Below are 18,310 nucleotides of genomic sequence, written 5' to 3'. Positions count from 1 at the left end.
CAACTCTTAAAACCTAAAGCACCTAAAACCTGGTGTCACAGTGTCACAAACGGTCTAAGATTTACTACATACAAAGTCTGAAGAAAATGATAATATACTGTTTCTAAATAAAAGGAAAATGAAACAGGAAATAGGAATATAGGAGACGCCAGGGCCTGCGGACGCCTGCAGGTCTACCTTGGATCTCCGCGTGGACTGAAGGTAGCCTCCACACTACGGTCCAAAAGCTGCTCTGGGATCTGCATATAGTGCAGAGTGTAGTATCATCACAACCGACCTCATATACTAGTAAGTGTCTAGCCTAACCTCGGCGAAGTAGTGACTAGGCTAGGACCAAACTACCAAATAACCTATGCAGTTCAAATACATATACAACGGAAAGAAATACAAAAATAACCAGTCAATATGGGAGGGGGAGTGTGCTATGGGGGATATAACAATTCCGAATAGAAAGACAACAAGTAATGAAAGAAACAATATAACTCGAATATCAACAAAGAATCAGACATCAACAAATGCATGACATCATCCTTCGTGCTTTTACTCTCGTCCTCACCAAAGCAATCACATAATAAAAATGTGCACGGCATCACACTTCGTGTTTTTACTCTCTTTCCTCACCATATAATCAATAAAATCAGCACGGAATGGTACATCGTGCGGCACGACATTACCCTTCGTGCTTTACACTCTTTTCTTACAATAATACACGGCATTACCCTTCGTGCTTTACACTCCTTCCTTACAAAACAAACAATGCATGGCATCACCCTTCGTGCTTTAACTCTCTTCCTCACCCAAACAACAATCACAAATAATAGGGCAAGGGAATAAATGAAATTTCAATAAAGATCATGGCAAGGGAACAACAATTCAACAAATAAATCCCGGCAAGGGAACATCATCAATAACCTCAACATCCCGGCAAGGGAGATAACGAATAAATCAACAATATCCCGGCAAGGGCGACAACATAATGATCTCTTCTCTTTCTCACTTTTACTTCACAATTCGCTTCACAACTCAAGCCAATGCTCTAGAGGTTCAATTATCACTTATACTTTCACAATTCGTTATACAACTTGAGCCAACGCTCCTCAATGTTCATAGGTAACAATTCCTTCCACAAACTTTACACAACAAGTAGAAACCATTAACAAGGCATGAAAGATACAACGAAGTCATGATAATCACAATATAAGACTCACGGGCATGCTAGACACCAACGTATAGATACTCATCACCATGCCTATACGTCGTACTCAACAATTACCACATAGCAAATAGGACTCGACTCCTAATCCCTCAAGCTAAGGTTAGACCAAACACTTACCTCGATGTCACGAACACAATTCATGATTCAATTATAGCTTTACCCCTTGATTCCACCACCAATTCGCTCGTATCTAGTCACACGTTACTTAATTACATCAATAAACACAAATGAATCAATTTGAATACATGAAAATGAGTTTTCTAAAGTTTTACCCAAAAAGTCAAAAATTGCCCCCAGGCCCACATGGTCAAAACCCGAGGTTCGAACCAAAACCCGATTACCCATTCCCCCACGAACTCAAATATATAATTTATTTTGAAATTGGACCTCAAATCGAGGTCCAAATCCCCAATTTTTGAAAAACCTAGGTTCTACCCAAAACACCCAATTTCCTTCATGAAAATTATTGATTTTGAGTTGAAATCATGTTAAAAGATGTTAAGGAGTGAAGAAAATGATTAGAAATCACTTACCAATGTTTTGGAGAAGAAAGGTATTTTGAAAAATCGCCTATTATGTTTTTGGGGTTTTGCAAAATTAAAAATAACTAAAAATCCCGTCTAAATATACCCCTCTCAGACCCCCTGTGCGGACCGCACAAAATCGACTGCGGCCGCACAGCCCTTCCTGTGGACTGCAGTGACATGCTTTAGTATTTTGTCCATAACTTTCTCTATAGATATCCAAATTCTGATTTCGTTACCTCTTTGGAAACTAGACACGAAGGGCTACAACTTTAGTTTTTGAATCATCTCAATATTCCTTGTAGATTAAAAGATATAGGCTTTCGAATTTAGACCAGTAAAATGTTCTTCACCGCGGACCGCACAGAATCTAGTGCAGCCGCACATGCCCCTCCACAGCAGCACTCCATTTTGTGTGGACCGCACTGGTTTGTTCAGAGGCCTTCCACTTCCCTGAACCTGCAACAGCTATGTTTTAGGCCTAAGACATCCCGGAACCTACCCGAAATTCACCCGAGCCCTCGGAACTCCATACCAAGTGTGCATACTAACTCAAAAACATCATATGGACCTACTCGTGCGATCACATCATCAAAATAACATGTAAAAATCATGAATTAAACCTCAAAACTCGACATTTTCATCAAGAACTCTCAAAGTTCATAACTCTTCAACCGGAAGTCCAACTCACGTCAAATAAATCCTGTTTTTAACCAAATTTCACAGTTATCTTTCAAATACTATAACAAGTTTGTACCGGGATCCGGAACCAAAATACGGGTCCAATAACAATGGTTTCAAATATTAATTCTTTTCTTTATTTCTTAGATAATTCAGTAAAATAATTTCTTTCAAAAATTGATTTCTAAGGCTTGGGACCTCGGAATTCATTTCCGGGAATATGCCCAAGTCCCATATTTTACTGCGGACCTCCCGGATCGTCGGAACATGGATCCGGGTCCGTTTGCTCAAAATGTTGACCAAAGCCAACCATAATAAAATTTTTAACTCTAAAATTTCTATTTCTCATATTTTCACATAGAAGGCTTTCCAGATATAGGTATGGACCACGCATGTAAATCAGGGTAGGGTAAAAAGGAGGTTTTTAGGCCTGGGAACACTAAATTCACTTGCAACACAAGTGATGACCCAAAAAGGTCATCACACCAAGTTCCGTGAAAGTCACGGTTGTGAGCACGTGATTTTTCCTTACATGAATTACTCCCATAAATTCAAAACAATAATTTCTTCTCATCATTTGCAATTTTTGTGGATTTGGTGGCATCTTCTGTTAATTATTTGCATCTGTCTGTGCATTTCATTTCGTTTAATTAATGAAAAATACAAAATAGGCCGCATTTGCATTTAGGATTTAATTTTACATTTTTAGGATTAATGGACAAATTAGTTGTTTTATAGATATGGGAAAATCAAATAATAATAATAATAATAATAATAATAATAATAATGGGAAAATCAAAAAATAATAATAATAGTTTACTTTGCACTTTTAATTTTTAATTTTGAATTTCAAGTAGTTTGTTTTTACTTTCTTAATTAATTATGATAATTATTATTTGGGTTTAAGTAGTGTTTTGAGGGGGTAATTAGATTTTAAGATTTAATTTGATTTTTGTTATTTAGTTTTGAAAAAAAAAGAAAGAGAAGAAAAATGTGTTTTGATTTGAAAATGGGAAAATAAAAGAATGTATAGACATTTTGGGCTGCCTTCAGTTAAAATATGCCCAGGCCCAAGTTTTCCCCCGTACCCGTCCAAACCCACGAAACCCGGCCCAAACCCGTGCCATACCCGGGCCGGTCACCCCAGTAATACCAAACGACCCCGTATAAATGACCGTGAGATCTTGGCTGTTGGTTGCACTTGATCTAATGTCCCGGAAGTGGGCTCCTGATAATATATATATATGTCCTAACGCCTCCTACCCCCCCATTTTGTCTCTTACAGATCAGAACACCCAAACCCTAGAGGCTGCCGCCCTAAATCCCCCATTGCCATCCGTCAGCGACGAGCCTCCAATCCCGACCAGATTCACACCAAACAACCACCTTACTCCCCTCATCTCAAATCCCCATTCCGTTTGTTTCAAATCTCCTCGAATCGTAGATTAAAGGATGAACCCTAGAAACTCCAAATCAGGTTCTGAGGGAATTTCTAGCCTAAATTTGATTTTTGTCGTGTGTTCTTATAATATCATATTTGGCCGAAAAATCCGGAATTTGAAGAATTCAAGGCATGTTTCCATATTCTTTTGTTGTTGTTAATCCGAAATTCCTAGGTATTCTTCTTTACCCTGTTATTTTGTGTTCCTTTTCCCATCTTCTTCTACTCTTTCTCATTTTTTTTGTTTTGATTTTCTGTTTTGGTTTCATTTCTCTTTTTATTTTACTTCTCTTATTTTATGTTTATCATCTGTGTCTGCATGCTAGATTTAGGGTGTGTTTGATTATCAGTTGTGTCCTAGTTGGGATAGTTTGAATCTTGCATGCTCGTTTTGGGCCTAATTTGGCTCCGAGTCATTAGGTTTCTGAAGTTGAACATTTGGTTCTCTGATTTTTTCTTCATATTAATTGGGTCACAAAGATTGTTTAGCCCAAGAGGAGATTGATTTGGGTCTGCTCATACCCACTAATTCGGGTTAATTGGACCCTGGTCTTGCCTGGCATATATAGGGTAATAATGGGGTTTTTAAAAGGGTACTTTAGGAAATTGGGGTAGGGAATCTTGAGTGTAACTGAATGGGAAGCTTCTAGGAAGCTGGGGAGGGGACTGCTTTGCAAAAACTGAATTTAAACTAGGAGTGTTTAAGCTAAAAGAAAATTTTCAAAAGGTTTTGAGGGCAATTTCAAATTCTTTAAGGCTGCCCTAGTAGCTTGCCTATAAAGGCATAGTGACTTGCAGCCCACTTGAAGGATGAAAGAGCTAAGAATATCAGAAATTTGATGCAGCTAAAAGGGGTCTACTATTCCATTAGAAATCCCTGAAATTCTTCAGATCCTCACCTCAATAGAATTCTCAAACAGCTAAGGGTAAAAAATGAGTTGAGTCTTGGTTGTCATCCACGGGCGTAGGTCTAGATTTTAGTTGTATCCCGATTTTGAGCTTTGAGTGTTGCTGTTGTGGATTCCAATTTGGTTCAAAGTGGTTTTTTCTTCTCCTGAGCATTTCTGGGTCGGTCTTGTTGCTGACACACTGCTCTTGTTACTGTTCTGTTGCTGATCCTTCCTTGCTGTTCTTTGTTTTCGAATTCCAGGTATATTCTCAACTGTAGTAGACTGGAGTTCTGAATAAGCTTTATAAAAATCTGGATTCAAATTGAAGCTTAAGTGCTGATTACTGGTGTAATTTTACCAATTTTTATAACTATGTGTGCTCAAACTGTTTATTTTATATAAATTTAAAGTTCTGCTCTATTGAACTGTTGGTTAAGGCTAGTAGCCCAAAGTAATTTGGCTGAAATGTTTGAGTGTTAACATTATAACAGTGTTTGGATCCTACTTGTGTAAATAAACTGATGTAAGGAAATGGACCTGAGTCCAAGTCTGTTTGAATAAGCTTAGAACCCCCCCTACTGTGCAAACATTTGTTTCATATATCTCCTTTCCCTGCATGAAATTGGGACATCACATTCAGTGTTGAAGTTCTATAATCCCAAGTGGTAATTGCTTAAACAAGTGTTGAATGAATCGAAGTTAGTATATAGGATAGTTTCTGGGTAGAATATGGTGGTCATTCGAATTGCGGTGAGTCAGAAGCTTTTGAATTCGATTTGCCTCTACTGATTTTTTTTTAATTAAGTTCACGATTGCTCAAATCGTTGTTTAATGTCTTTTGGTTGGCTAATGGCGAGTTAAGAACGAACTACCCAGTTTGGTTGCATGGGCTTTAGTCTCGCGAATGGCTTATTTAGAATTCCTTTATTGTCTCAAAGTGTTGTAGTGAGGAGTCGATATGAGGTCCTTAAGGCTCCACATTCGGGCCATTTTGAGGCCTAGTGTTGAAGGTCTCTCTTGAGACGAACCTTCTATTTGTTGGGCCTCCAAGCCTTTGTGGTAATTCCGTTTTCTTTTATGCAATGCATTACTCTAATCAGCACCCATAGAATCCGTAATCACATTTAGCTCTAACTGATCAAGCCCATTAAGTAGATTGGATTGCGCCGTGTCGACAAGGGCTGTAATTCATAGCCTCAAAAAGCAGTCCGAACATATTTGGAGTTAGAATTGAGTTAACACACATCGGATAATACGAATAATCTATGTCCCTCGCATAACCTTAAACACTCGTAGTTTGCTTGAGGCTTAACTTAGACTACTATTGTGACTGTGTATACGTTCGCGTAATATAGTTGCGAATTTAATTCTAAAAGTAACTCGAGGTATGCGTTCGTGCAACTTCGGCCAAATCCTCCTAATAATTAATAAAGCGTCATTAATCGTGGACACGTTCGCGTGACATGATTTTTGACGCGCCAAAGGAAAAGAGTATACGTACGCGTAACTCAATTCCTTATTTACGAATAATCAAGTGATTTAAAAACAGTTAATAGACAAATGCACATAGGATCTAAAATCAGTAATTAAATGATTTTAATAAGCCAAGTATGATCAAAACGACCATGCTAGAACCACGGAACTTGGGAATGCCTAACACCTTCTCCCGGGTTAACAGAAGTCCTTACCCGGATGTCTGGTTTGCGGACTGTTAAATAGAGTCAATCTTTTCCTCGACTCAGGATTAAACCGGTGACTTGGGACACCATAAATCTCCCAAGTGGCGACTCTAATTTTTAAATAAATGAACAATCCCGTTTCGATTGTCCTTTAATTGGAAATCCCTTATATTTATATCCTTTACGGGGTGTAGTAAAAAGGAGGTGTGACAGCTCTGGCAACTCTGCTGGGGATCGAACCCAGAATCTCTAGTTCAGGGTTCAAGAATTCGAGCTTGTTTCATGATTTTTACTTGGCTTTATTTATTGTTCATAATACTGTATTCTGTGAACCTTTATGCTAATTGCTATCTGTTTACCGCTTTGATATTGTTGGAATCGTATATAACTGTCTTCTTACGCCACCCATCTGAGTCTTCTGAAAATGGTGCATACATTCGTGTAGCCCGCTTTTTCTGTAGAAATTATACTAAATAGAACGAGGCTGGGCAAACGACAAGGCCGGGTAGACTTCAGTGCTCCCGGCACGTCGCCCCCTCCTCGATCCTAGTTGTCCGCTCGGGTAGCCCAAGTCTATACCAAAACCCCAAGATTTAAACCTAGAAAAACACAGCCCCATGCCGGATCCCTAGTAGGAACGTTTGTTTGCATCATGTGCATTTAACTTAGGGGACTTAACACAGGGGTTGGGTCCGTCTAGGACTGGTGTGCCCGAAATAACAGACCATCCTGATGTATCCTATGTGCTATGTAAACATTTAATTATTTTGGCTTGCATGCTGACCGGCTAGGGAACACAAAGCGAAAAAGAAGAGAGGAAAACAAAGAGTGATATAGGGAAGGAAATAAAACCCGGTTCTAAAACATCCCGGTATTTGAAAAACGTCCTGAAACTCTGCCCAAAATTTTTCAAAATAGGGGGGGGGGTTATTTTTTTAAAAGAGTCAAACACTATGTTCTTTCAAATGTGTCAAAACTGACCGAACTACGAAGGTCTGATTCTCACCGGATGTGGGATACGTAGGCAACCTACATAAGGTTCGGTCTTATTTTTTGGAAATAAGAGAAAAGAAAAACAAGAAAAGAGAGTCGGTGGTCGAATGAATGCAATCTTAATTTTGGTCAAAACAAGCCGATCCAGCTTCGGCTATGTCTTAAACCGTTCTTGCCAAGGTGGCCTAAGAGTATTTTTCAGTTGTCGAAAGGCTATTTTCGTAAAAGAATGGACAAGCTTGTGAGGGGTCATAAAATAATTCCCGCGGCCTCAAATTCGCGTGAAATTGGGAAGGGGCCGCATTTGCGAAAATAGCCATTTGGCTAAAGTTGGCATACAGGGGAAGAGATTATAGTTCTTTTCTTCTTTTATTTGTTCTTTTTGTTTTCTTCTTTGAAAAACTGTTTACAAAAGGGTCAACTCGAGTCAAACCCTAACCTTAATCCTCCACAGGAACAATGAGTACCATCCAAGAACCGCCAGAAGTGGTCAGGGAACAGGCTCGGCTACACTTGCGTATGTGGTGGAATGATCTAGACGAAGATGGTCAGAAATGGGTGAAAAATCACTTGGGTGCTCTTATAGACATTTTTTAAATGAAACCACGGGAAGATCTGATCAAAGCTTTGGTAACGTTCTGGGATCCTGTCCACAATGTCTTTCATTTCTCAGATTTCGAGATCACCCCTACTTTGGAGGAGATAGCCGGGTACATTGAATTCGGACGGGACTTGAGGAAGCAACAACTCATATTTCCAAGGGCTCCATTGGTGCACAAGTTCTTTGACCTCTTGAATATTAGTAAACAGACAAATAAGGAACGTGTGAGCAACGGGTGCTGTGCTTTCCATTTCTTATACTTCAGGTTCGGGCATTCCTCTGGTTTTGAAACACATGAAAAGGGTCTGAGCAACAAACAAAACAAGGGCCTTTGGCAAATTTATCGTCGGTTCGCATTTATTGTGGCATTCTTGGGGATCATGGTTTTTCCAAATGAGAAAGGAACGGTGGATATTCGTATGGCTAGAATTGCACAAATCCTCATTACCAAGGAAGATCATACACTTGCCCCGTTGGTGCTAGCAGATATCTATCGCGCATTGACTGTATGCAAAGCAGGGGCTCAGTTTTTTGAGGGTTGCATTATCATTCTGCAAATGTGGCTGATCGAGCATCTTCGCCATCATCCCAGATTCATGAGTTACGGTTCGAGCCCAAACAACTTCATCATTAGTTACGAGGAGAGGATAAAATATTACAATACACCAGAAGGATTTGAAGCATGGGTTTCTCATTTGAAAGCTCTTGACGCAGGTCAGGTTGAGTGGACTATAGGATGGCTACCGAGGACAGAAGCCATCTATATAACTGCTACTAAAGGATACTTGAGGATAATGAGAGTAAAGAGTATTCAGCCATATGCACCGCAGAGGGTCTTGAGGCAATTGAGGAGGTATCAGATTGTGCCTGAAGATGAAGATCTAAGCATCCAGGTCATAGAGTTGCATCCAGAAGCCACATTGCCTGAGGTTGTAGTTCAGCAGGATTGGAATAGCTGCTGGTATCTCAAAAACGGCACCCAAGTACCAGACGTCGCCAAGGGGGAAGTAGATCCAAATTATGCTGCTTGGTTTGAGGAAATGTCTTATGTAAATAACGAGCCAAAACCCGAGAGGCCCGCCAAAAGGCATCATGTTCAAGCCTTTGATGATAAAATTCAAGAGAGGTTATCTTGGGGGGAGAAGGAGAAGGAATATAAGGCCATTATCCACGGTCTGCGAGAAGAATTGAGAAATGTCACCTTCAACAACGATTTGCAGGCACAAGAGGCCGAAGGTGAAAGGAGAAGATTGGTGCGAGAAAACGAGGCCCTCAGAGCTCAGGTTCGACAGTTGAAAATTGAAGCCAAGAACCCAGGCAGAAGCAGGAAAGATGAGAGGCTCATTTACAACCTCACTCAAAAGGTACGTGACTACGAAGATGACCTGTAGAAAGCTGAGTCTGAACTAGCAAAAACACGGGCAAGGTTGGCCAAAAGCGCCGAAGGGCATGCAGCTTTCATTCAACAGATGAAAGAAAGATATTAAAGAGGGGTCACAGGTTGGGAAAAGGCAATCGGCAACCTCGAGGGTGAAATGGCTAAACAAGCCAAAAATTTTAAGGTTGAAAGAGAACATTGTTACGCCTTAATGACACGTCTAGAAAGGGACTTGCAACAACTCCAAGAGCAAAACCAGGTAGCCGAACGAACTTTGGAAGCTAGAATCGAACAAATTGGGCGTTTGTTGCAAGAGAAGGGCGTCATAAGAGAGCGAGTCAAAAGGGTTGCCAACTATATCGCAATGAAGTGCAGTAGCTGTGAGGATATGACGAGATCTATGTTCTTCGCCACTGTGATGATTTTTGTTCGTCGGGTAATGGAAGATCTTTACCACCTTCAGGAGGATTTAGCAAGTCGGCCCGCAGCAAGGCCGAATGACGCCCCGCGGGTCCTAGGGTCAGTTGAGGCATTGATGTATTCATGATTTCTTGAGTCTGTGTTTTCTTTCCGTTAAAGTCTGCCAGTTGTTTTGGGGTCTGTATTTCTGTTATTAGAGCATGCGGGTTGTTTGTTTTTAAGCCTGTATCTCGAGTCTATTAGTTTCTTTCGAGTCTGTTAGTTTCAGTCTTTGTAATAGCGTTTCTATATGAAAATTGAAAATCCCAAATGTTTTTACTTTATTTTACACTTATCCACAAAAACTGTGCTTGGTCTGATTCATGCGGGGTCATGATACGTAGGCAATCTCCATAGGATTCGACCGCAACCGAAAAAAAGAAAAAAAAAAGAGGAAAAGAGGGAAAGAAATTAAGAGGAAAAACAAGAGAGTAAAGAAAAGGAAAGAGCGGAAAAAACAAGAAAGAAAAAAAAAAGAGAAAATAAGAGAGTAAAAACAAAGAGAGAATAGAGGCCAGAATAAAAGGAAAGGAAAGAAAAGAAAAGAAAAGAAAAGAAAAGGGGATTTTTGCAATTAAAAGAAAGAAAAGGTCGGGATAACGCATGCAACCGATCAAATACATAATAGAGACGATTAACTGTTTAGGTGCATTCATGCCCAATGTGCAGTTGCCAATCTGTTAAAGCCTAATCGCTAATAAGGTTGTTTCTGTGATGCATTAAGTCCAGGCAGGTGGTTAGTTGACTGACATTCTGGAAACTCACTCCTACAACACTCGATCGAAAGACAGGCTAAATATGGTCGACCAGGAACCAGAAACTAGTATTATCGATTCATCGAAAGCGATGGAAGAAATGGACGTTAATGCAATGAGGGAAGAAATGTATAAGCTGAAATAGCAGATGGCTGAAATGTACCAAGCTTGGGCGAAAGGGCATCCACCACCGGTTTATCCTGCCAATACTGCTTATATCCCACCATCAGCCCAACCTCCGGAATCTACCACTGTGAATTCATCTCCATCTTTCCCCCTCTATCAACAATTTCAAGGCACCACTTCCCATATTTCTCAACCTCCACCACCTAAACAAGTCTCGTACCCTCCCCTACCAATTACACCTGTTTTTGTGGCACCCCCACCTACTACATTACACAGATCTTCCAGTGAACCCCTATTTCAAACTCACGACAACCAGTACTATTCCCCTGAACCCACTTTCAAAGTTCCAGAACCATATCCTTACACTCCTCATCTTGGTATCTCGGCAGAGACTGAGAAACTGCCCAAAAATCCCGAGCATGAAGAGATGATCAGAAAGGTCAAAAGCTTAGAGCAATCGTTCCGAGATATGAAAGGGTTGGGAGGCCAAGTGAGTGTGGCCTATAAGGATTTGTGTCTGTTCCTAGATGTTCAGTTGCCAGTAGGTATCAAAATGCCCAAGTTTGATCTGTACGATGGGCATGGTGACCCGATAGCACACTTAAGAGGATTCTGTAGCAAGATGAGAGGGGCATGTGGAAGAGACGAATTACTGATGGCATATTTCAGCCAAAGTTTGAGTGGATCGGCGCTAGAATAGTACACCACAAGATCATAGCAGGTGGTACACATGGGATGATTTGGCCCAAGCCTTCGCTTGTCATTTTCAGTATAATCTCGAAATCATCCCAGATCGTCTGTCATTGACAAAGATTGAGAAGAAGCCCGGTGAGAGTTTCCGAGAATATGGGTTTTGTTGGAGAGAGCAAGCAGCGAGGGTTGACCCCCCGATGAAAGAAAGCGAGATGGTTGATTATTTCTTGCAGGCTTTGGAGCCCACTTATTTTGGTCATTTGGTGTCAGCAGTGGGCAAGTCCTTTAATGAAGTGGTGAAAATGGGAGGCATGGTTGAGGAGGGACTCAAGTCCAATAAGATTATGAGTTATTCAGCAATCAAAGCAACCACTCAGGCCATTCAAAACGGTACTGGGGATGTGCTCGGAAAGAAGAAGAAAGAGGATGTTGCAATGATCGAGTCGGTGGCTTGGGGTGGATCCAGGAACCTTCCACCATTATACAACCAGCCTCGACCCTATCCCCAAACATACCCCCACACTCCATATATCCTACCACAACACTACTACCCACCGCCAGATCCCCATTTTTCTGTCTATTACGCATAAACCTATACCCAACCTCTCGCTCACTCGCAATGGCATGCGCTAGCTCCACAGAGTCCCTACCAAGCTCCACAAAATTCCCATCCACCCCAAAAGCCTACAACCCCCCCCCCCGGAACAGGTTTTCGACCCAATAAAGCCTTTAAGAATGAAAGGGTGAAGAAGCAGAAGACTTTCACTCCATTGGGAGAATCATATACCAGCCTATTCCACAGATTGAGACAGTTGGGCATGTTGAATCCGATCGAGGCTAAAATGCTGAACCCCCTTCCCAAAAATCTTGATCGCTCGATAAATTGTGGGTATTGTTCAGGGGCCCTGGGCCATGACACAGAGAAATGCTGGAAACTAAAATCAGCTGTACAAGAGCTCATTGATACTCATCGGATTGAGGTTCAGGCCCCAGAAACACCAAACATCAACCAGAATCCGCTACCAGCTCACCATGAGACCCATATGATTGAATTGATACACAAGGGAGGGGAGGCTAAGAAACCCTCGCAGACGGTGATGATGATCCGCTCCAGTGGAACCAATTCAAAGGAAAAGGTAACCAGTGGGAAATCAGTGGTCCAGTGGAAAGAGGTAGACGACAAGCCAGCTGTGGTAGCCGAGAAAGGGTCGTCAAGTACTGTTGCAGTGAAACCAAAGAAAGCTAAAGTGGTGGTACCAGGGGTTATAAGTAAACCTGTCGTGGTCGTGAAGGGTGCTCGCACAGAGCCTATTATTATAAAACCAGTAACTCAGCTTCCAGTAATCAGCAGCAAGGCGGTCCCGTGGAATTATGAACGAGTGACAGTAACTTACCAGGGGAAAGAGGTTAGAGAAGAAGTGTGTGAGACCCATGGTTTGACTCGATCGGGGAGATGCTTTGCCCCCGAAGAGTTGAGAAAATCTAAAACTTCCAAAGACAATCCAGTGTCGGTGAAGAAAGTTGTGTCCGAGGAAGAAGCAGAGGAATTTTTGAAAAAGATGAAAGTACAAGACTATTCCATTGTGGAGCAATTGAGGAAAACACTGGCTCAGATCTCGCTTTATTCATTACTGATCCATTCCGACGAGCACCGTCGAGCTTTGATGAAGATCTTGAATGAAGCCCACGTTCCTGACAAAATCTCAGTAAACCACTTGGAAAAGATAGCTAACAAAATATTTGAGGTAAACCGAGTCACCTTTTCCGATGATAAGTTGCCCGTGGAGGGCACCGAGCACAATAGAGCCCTCTATCTGACGGTGAAATGCGAAGACTCCGTGGTTACTCGGGTATTGGTTGACAACGGGTCTAGCGCGAATATCTGTCCTCTCACCACATTGAACAAGCTGCAAGTGGAGGATGAAAGAATTTACAAGAACAGTATTTGCGTTCGGGGATTCGACGGTGGAGGGAAGGATTCAGTCGGGGACATTGTGCTTGAGCTCATAATAGGGCCAGTTGAATTTACTATGGAATTCCAGGTGCTCGATGTGGCTGTTTCGTACAATCTGTTGTTGGGACGACCCTGGATCCATGCTGCCAAAGCAGTCCCGTCTACTCTGCATCAAATGGTCAAGTTCGACAGGAAATTGTTGTATATGGCGAAGATAATTGTGTGTGCCCAATGGTGCCATTGTGCCGTTCATAGAGGTTGATGATGGAAAGGTACCATGGGTTTATCAGGTTTTTGACACAGTATCGGTAGAGAAAATTCCGGAAGGAAAGTGCGTGCCAACTCCAAAGATGGTTGCGACATCAGTCATGGTAGCTGTCGAAATGTTGAAAAACGATTTCGTACCGAGCAAGGGTTTGGGTACATCTCTGCAAGGTATTGTGCAGCCAGTCTCCCTTCCAAGGAATCCAGATACTTTTGGTCTGGGGTTCAACCCTACCATTGCAGACATGAGAAAAGCTAGGAAAATGAAAAAGAAAGCATGGGCATTGCCAAAGCTAGTCCCGCGTCTGTCTAGGTCATTCGTCAGGCCGGGTACCCAAAAGCAACTGTTGTCAAGGATCCCTGGACCACTGATTGGAGCCGATGGAGATTTGGAAAAGCGGTTCGAAAGGTTATTTGCTGAGGATAATATGGTTCAGGCTGGGGAAGGGTCCAGCAAGACAGATGTGCAATTTATGGGACCACGTGCAAAAGTCAACAACTGAGAAACTACTCATCTTCCTATCCGGAGGGAGTCTTGGTAGTGGGTTTTGATTTTCTTTTAGTTGTCTGGATTATTCCAGGGTCTATAATTCAGATGTTATGTTCCGTCCAGTTGGATGTGTTAAAACCCTGTTATCTTTATATTCAATGAAACGCAATTGTTCCTTTTCCTTCATTTCTTCTAATTTTATTTTTTGTTTTCTTCTTTTGTACAGTTCTTTTTATGCTGATATCAATGACATGACATGCATGAGGAATCTTCGGCCCAGTTTTAAAAGCCAATCTAACTCTGAAGTAATAATACAAGAAATTGAGTGTGATGACGAGTTGGAATTTGATGATGATGAGGCCTATGAAGAAATTAGTAAGGAACTAAGTTATTTTGAGGAAAAGCCCAAACCTAATTTGAACGATACAGAAGCAGTTAATCTAGGGGACCAAAAAAATGTCCGTGAAACTAAAATAAGTGTCCATCTGGAACCTCAACTCAGGGAGGAGATAATCAAAGCACTGTCGAATACAAAGACATTTTTGCATGGTCCTATGACGACATGCCGGGTCTAAGCACTGATTTAGTGGTTCACAAGTTGCCCACTGACCTGGCATTCCCTTTTTTCAAACAAAAGCTGAGAAAGTTCAAAACGGATATGAGTGTAAAGATCAAAGAAGAGGTCACCAAGCAGTTCGATGCGAAAGTTATTCGGGTCACGTGATATCCCACCTGGTTAGCCAACGTTGTGCCTGTGCCAAAGAAGGATGGCAAGACCAGGGTGTGCGTTGATTATCGGGATCTCAACAAAGCAAGTTCGAAGGATAATTTTCCCTTGCCAAACATCCATATATTGATTGACAATTGTGCCAAACATGAGATTGGTTCTTTTGTGGATTGTTACGCGGGTTATCATCAGATCTTAATGGACGAGGAAGATGCTGAAAAGATGGCCTTCATCACGCCGTGGGGAACGTACTGCTATCGGGTCATGCCTTTCGGTTTGAAAAATGCTGGGGCAACCTACATGATGGCAATGACAACAATATTTCATGATATGATACACCAGGAAATCGAGGTGTACGTGGATGATGTGATCGTGAAGTCTAGACAGTAGTCTGACCATGTCATGGATCTGAAAAAGTTCTTCCGAAGGCTTCGTAGGTACAATCTCAAGCTTAATCCTGCAAAGTATGCTTTTGGGGTGCCGTCTGGAAAGTTGCTGGGGTTCGTAGTCAGCCGTCGGGGTATTGAATTGGACCCATCAAAAGTCAAGGCCATCCAGGAATTTCCACCTCCGAAGAACAAGACCGAGGTGATAAGTTTGTTGGGGATATTGAATTATATCAGCAGGTTCATCGCTCAGCTCACGACAACTTGTGAGCCCATCTTCAAGATGTTAAAGAAAGACGATGCGGTCAGATGGATAGATGAATGTCGGGAGGCATTTGATAGGATAAAGGGGTATTTATCAAATCCACCCGTGTTGGTCCCGCCAGAACCAGGGCGACCTTTGATTCTATATTTGACAGTATTGGACAATTCATTCGGCTGTGTATTGGGTCAACATGATATCACTGGCAGGAAGGAGCAGGCCATATATTATCTCAGCAAGAAATTCACACCGTACGAGGTCAAGTACCCTCAGCTCGAAAGGACATGTTGTGCCCTAACCTGGGTGGCGCAGAAGCTGAAACATTATTTGTGATCGTACACTACCTATCTCATATCTCGCTGGGATCCATTGAAGTATATCTTTCAGAAGCCTATGCCCACAGGGAGGCTTGCAAAGTGGCAGATCCTGCTCACAGAGTTTGACATTGTCTATGTGACCCGAACTGCAATGAAAGCACAGGCCTTGGCGGACCATTTGGCCGAGAACCCGGTTGATGAAAATTATGAACCTTTGAAAACTTATTTCCCTGATGAAGAGGTGATGCACATTGATGAGTTAAAACAAGTCGAGAAGCCTGGATGGAAACCTTTCTTTGATGGAGCCGCAAACATGAAGGGCGTGGGGATAGGAGCAGTACTTATTTCTGAAACAGGGTAGCACTACCCTGTTACGGCTCAACTTCATTTTTACTGTACCAACAACATGGCTGAGTATGAGGCATGTATCTTGGGTTTGAGGTTAGCTGTGGATATGGGTGTCCAGGAAGTCTTGGTCTTGGGTGACTCGGACCTCCTGGTGCACCAAATTCAGGGAGAATGGGAAACACGGGATTTGAAACTCATACCGTACAGATAGTGTTTGCATGATCTTTGTCAACGATTTCAGTCAATAGAGTTCAGACATATCCCAAGAATACATAATGAAGTCGCCGATGCTTTGGCCACTCTGGCGTCAATGTTACATCATCCAGATAAGGTTTATATGGACCCTTTGCAGATTCAGGTCTGTGATCAGCATGCTTACTCTAATATGGTAGAAGAAGAACTTGATGGGGAGCCATGGTTCCATGATATCAAAGAATACCTCCGGATGGGGGTATATCCGGTACAGGCCACATGTGATCAGAAAAGAACAATTTGACGATTGGCAAGCGGATTTTCAATGGAGGAGTGTTATACAAAAGAACTCCAGATCTTGGATTGTTAAGATGCATAGATGCAAGACAGGCCACAATAATCATGACTGAGGTACACTCCGGAGTTTGTGGACTGCATATGAGTGGGCACATTCTGGCAAAGAAGATTCTCCGAGCAGGTTATTACTGGCTCACTATGGAGCGAGATTGCATCAGTTTTGTTCACAGGTGCCATCAATGCCAGGTACACGGAGATTTGATTCACTCCCCACCATCTAAATTACATACAATGCCGGCACCATGGCCTTTTGTTGCCTGGGGCATAGATGTCATCGGGCCGATCGAGCCAGCAGCATCAAACAAACACAAGTTTATCTGTTAGCCATTGATTATTTCACCAAGTGGGTTGAAGCGAAAACTTTCAAATCTGTAACCAAGAAAGCAGTGGTCGATTTTGTGCATTCAAACATCATATGTCGGTTTTGGATTCCGTAGGTAATCATCACGAACAATGGTGCCAATCTCAACAGTCATTTGATGACAGAGACATGTCAGCAGTTTAAGATTATACATCGCAATTCCACCCCATATCGCCCTAAGGTGAATGGAGCAGTTGAGGCAGCCAACAAAAATATAAAGAAGATACTTCGAAAAATGGTGGAAGGTTCTAGGCAGTGGCATGAAAAGCTGCTGTTTGCGTTGCTGGGTTATCGCACTACTGTCTGCACTTTAGTAGGGGCTACTCCTTATTTTTTTGTGTATGGCACGGAGGCAGTAATACCCGCCGAAATTGAAATCCCATCCCTTCGAAGTGTTGCTGAGGCAGAAATTGATGACGTTGAATAGGTCAAAACCCTCTTGGAGCAGTTAAGTCTGATTGATGAAAAGAGATTGGCGGCAGTATGTCATGGCCAATTGTACCAACAGAGAATGGCAAGAGCATATAACAAGAAGGTACGTCCACAGAAGTTCGAAGTAGGTCAACTAGTGTTGCGACGTATCTTGCCTCATCAGGCTGAAGCAAAAGGAAAGTTCGCCCCAAACTGGCAGGGGCCATTTGTTATAACTAGAGTGTTGTCCAATGGCGCATTATATTTGATAGATGTAGAAGGTAAATGTATAGAAATGGCTATCAATTCCGATGCAGTCAAGAGATACTATGTATGGATTTCTTGCTTTGATTGTACTTGTTTGTATTTGGCATATTTTGAAGATTGAAATGACGAAGCCGTTTTGTTCTACTATCTAAACGCTTTATCCCTTGTCACCCTTTTGAGCCTTATTTATTTTCTTTCAAACCCCTCTTTCGAAATCAGTAGCAAATATCGGAAACATAAGCATGAAAGATAAGAAAAGGAAGAAAGAAAAAGAGAAAGAAAAGGAAAGAGAAAGAAAGAAAGAAAAAGAAAAAAAAAGAGAAAAGAAGAAAAGAGAAAAGAAGAAGAAAAAAAATAAAGGGAAAAGAGAAAAGCAAAAGAGAAAAAAGAGAGAAGAAAGAGAAAAGAAAAAACACAACAACAAAGTAATTTCTATGACATGAACTACGTTCGACCTGATTCCTTTTAAGGATACGTAAGCAGCCTCACGGTTCGGTCCCATCAAAATAAAATCCAAAAGTCCCTAAACAAGAAACTG

The sequence above is a fragment of the Nicotiana sylvestris genome, chromosome 11 (genome assembly GCF_000393655.2).
Source record: "Nicotiana sylvestris chromosome 11, ASM39365v2, whole genome shotgun sequence".
Lineage (NCBI taxonomy): Eukaryota > Viridiplantae > Streptophyta > Magnoliopsida > Solanales > Solanaceae > Nicotiana > Nicotiana sylvestris.
Note: the sequence above shows the minus strand (reverse complement) of the source record.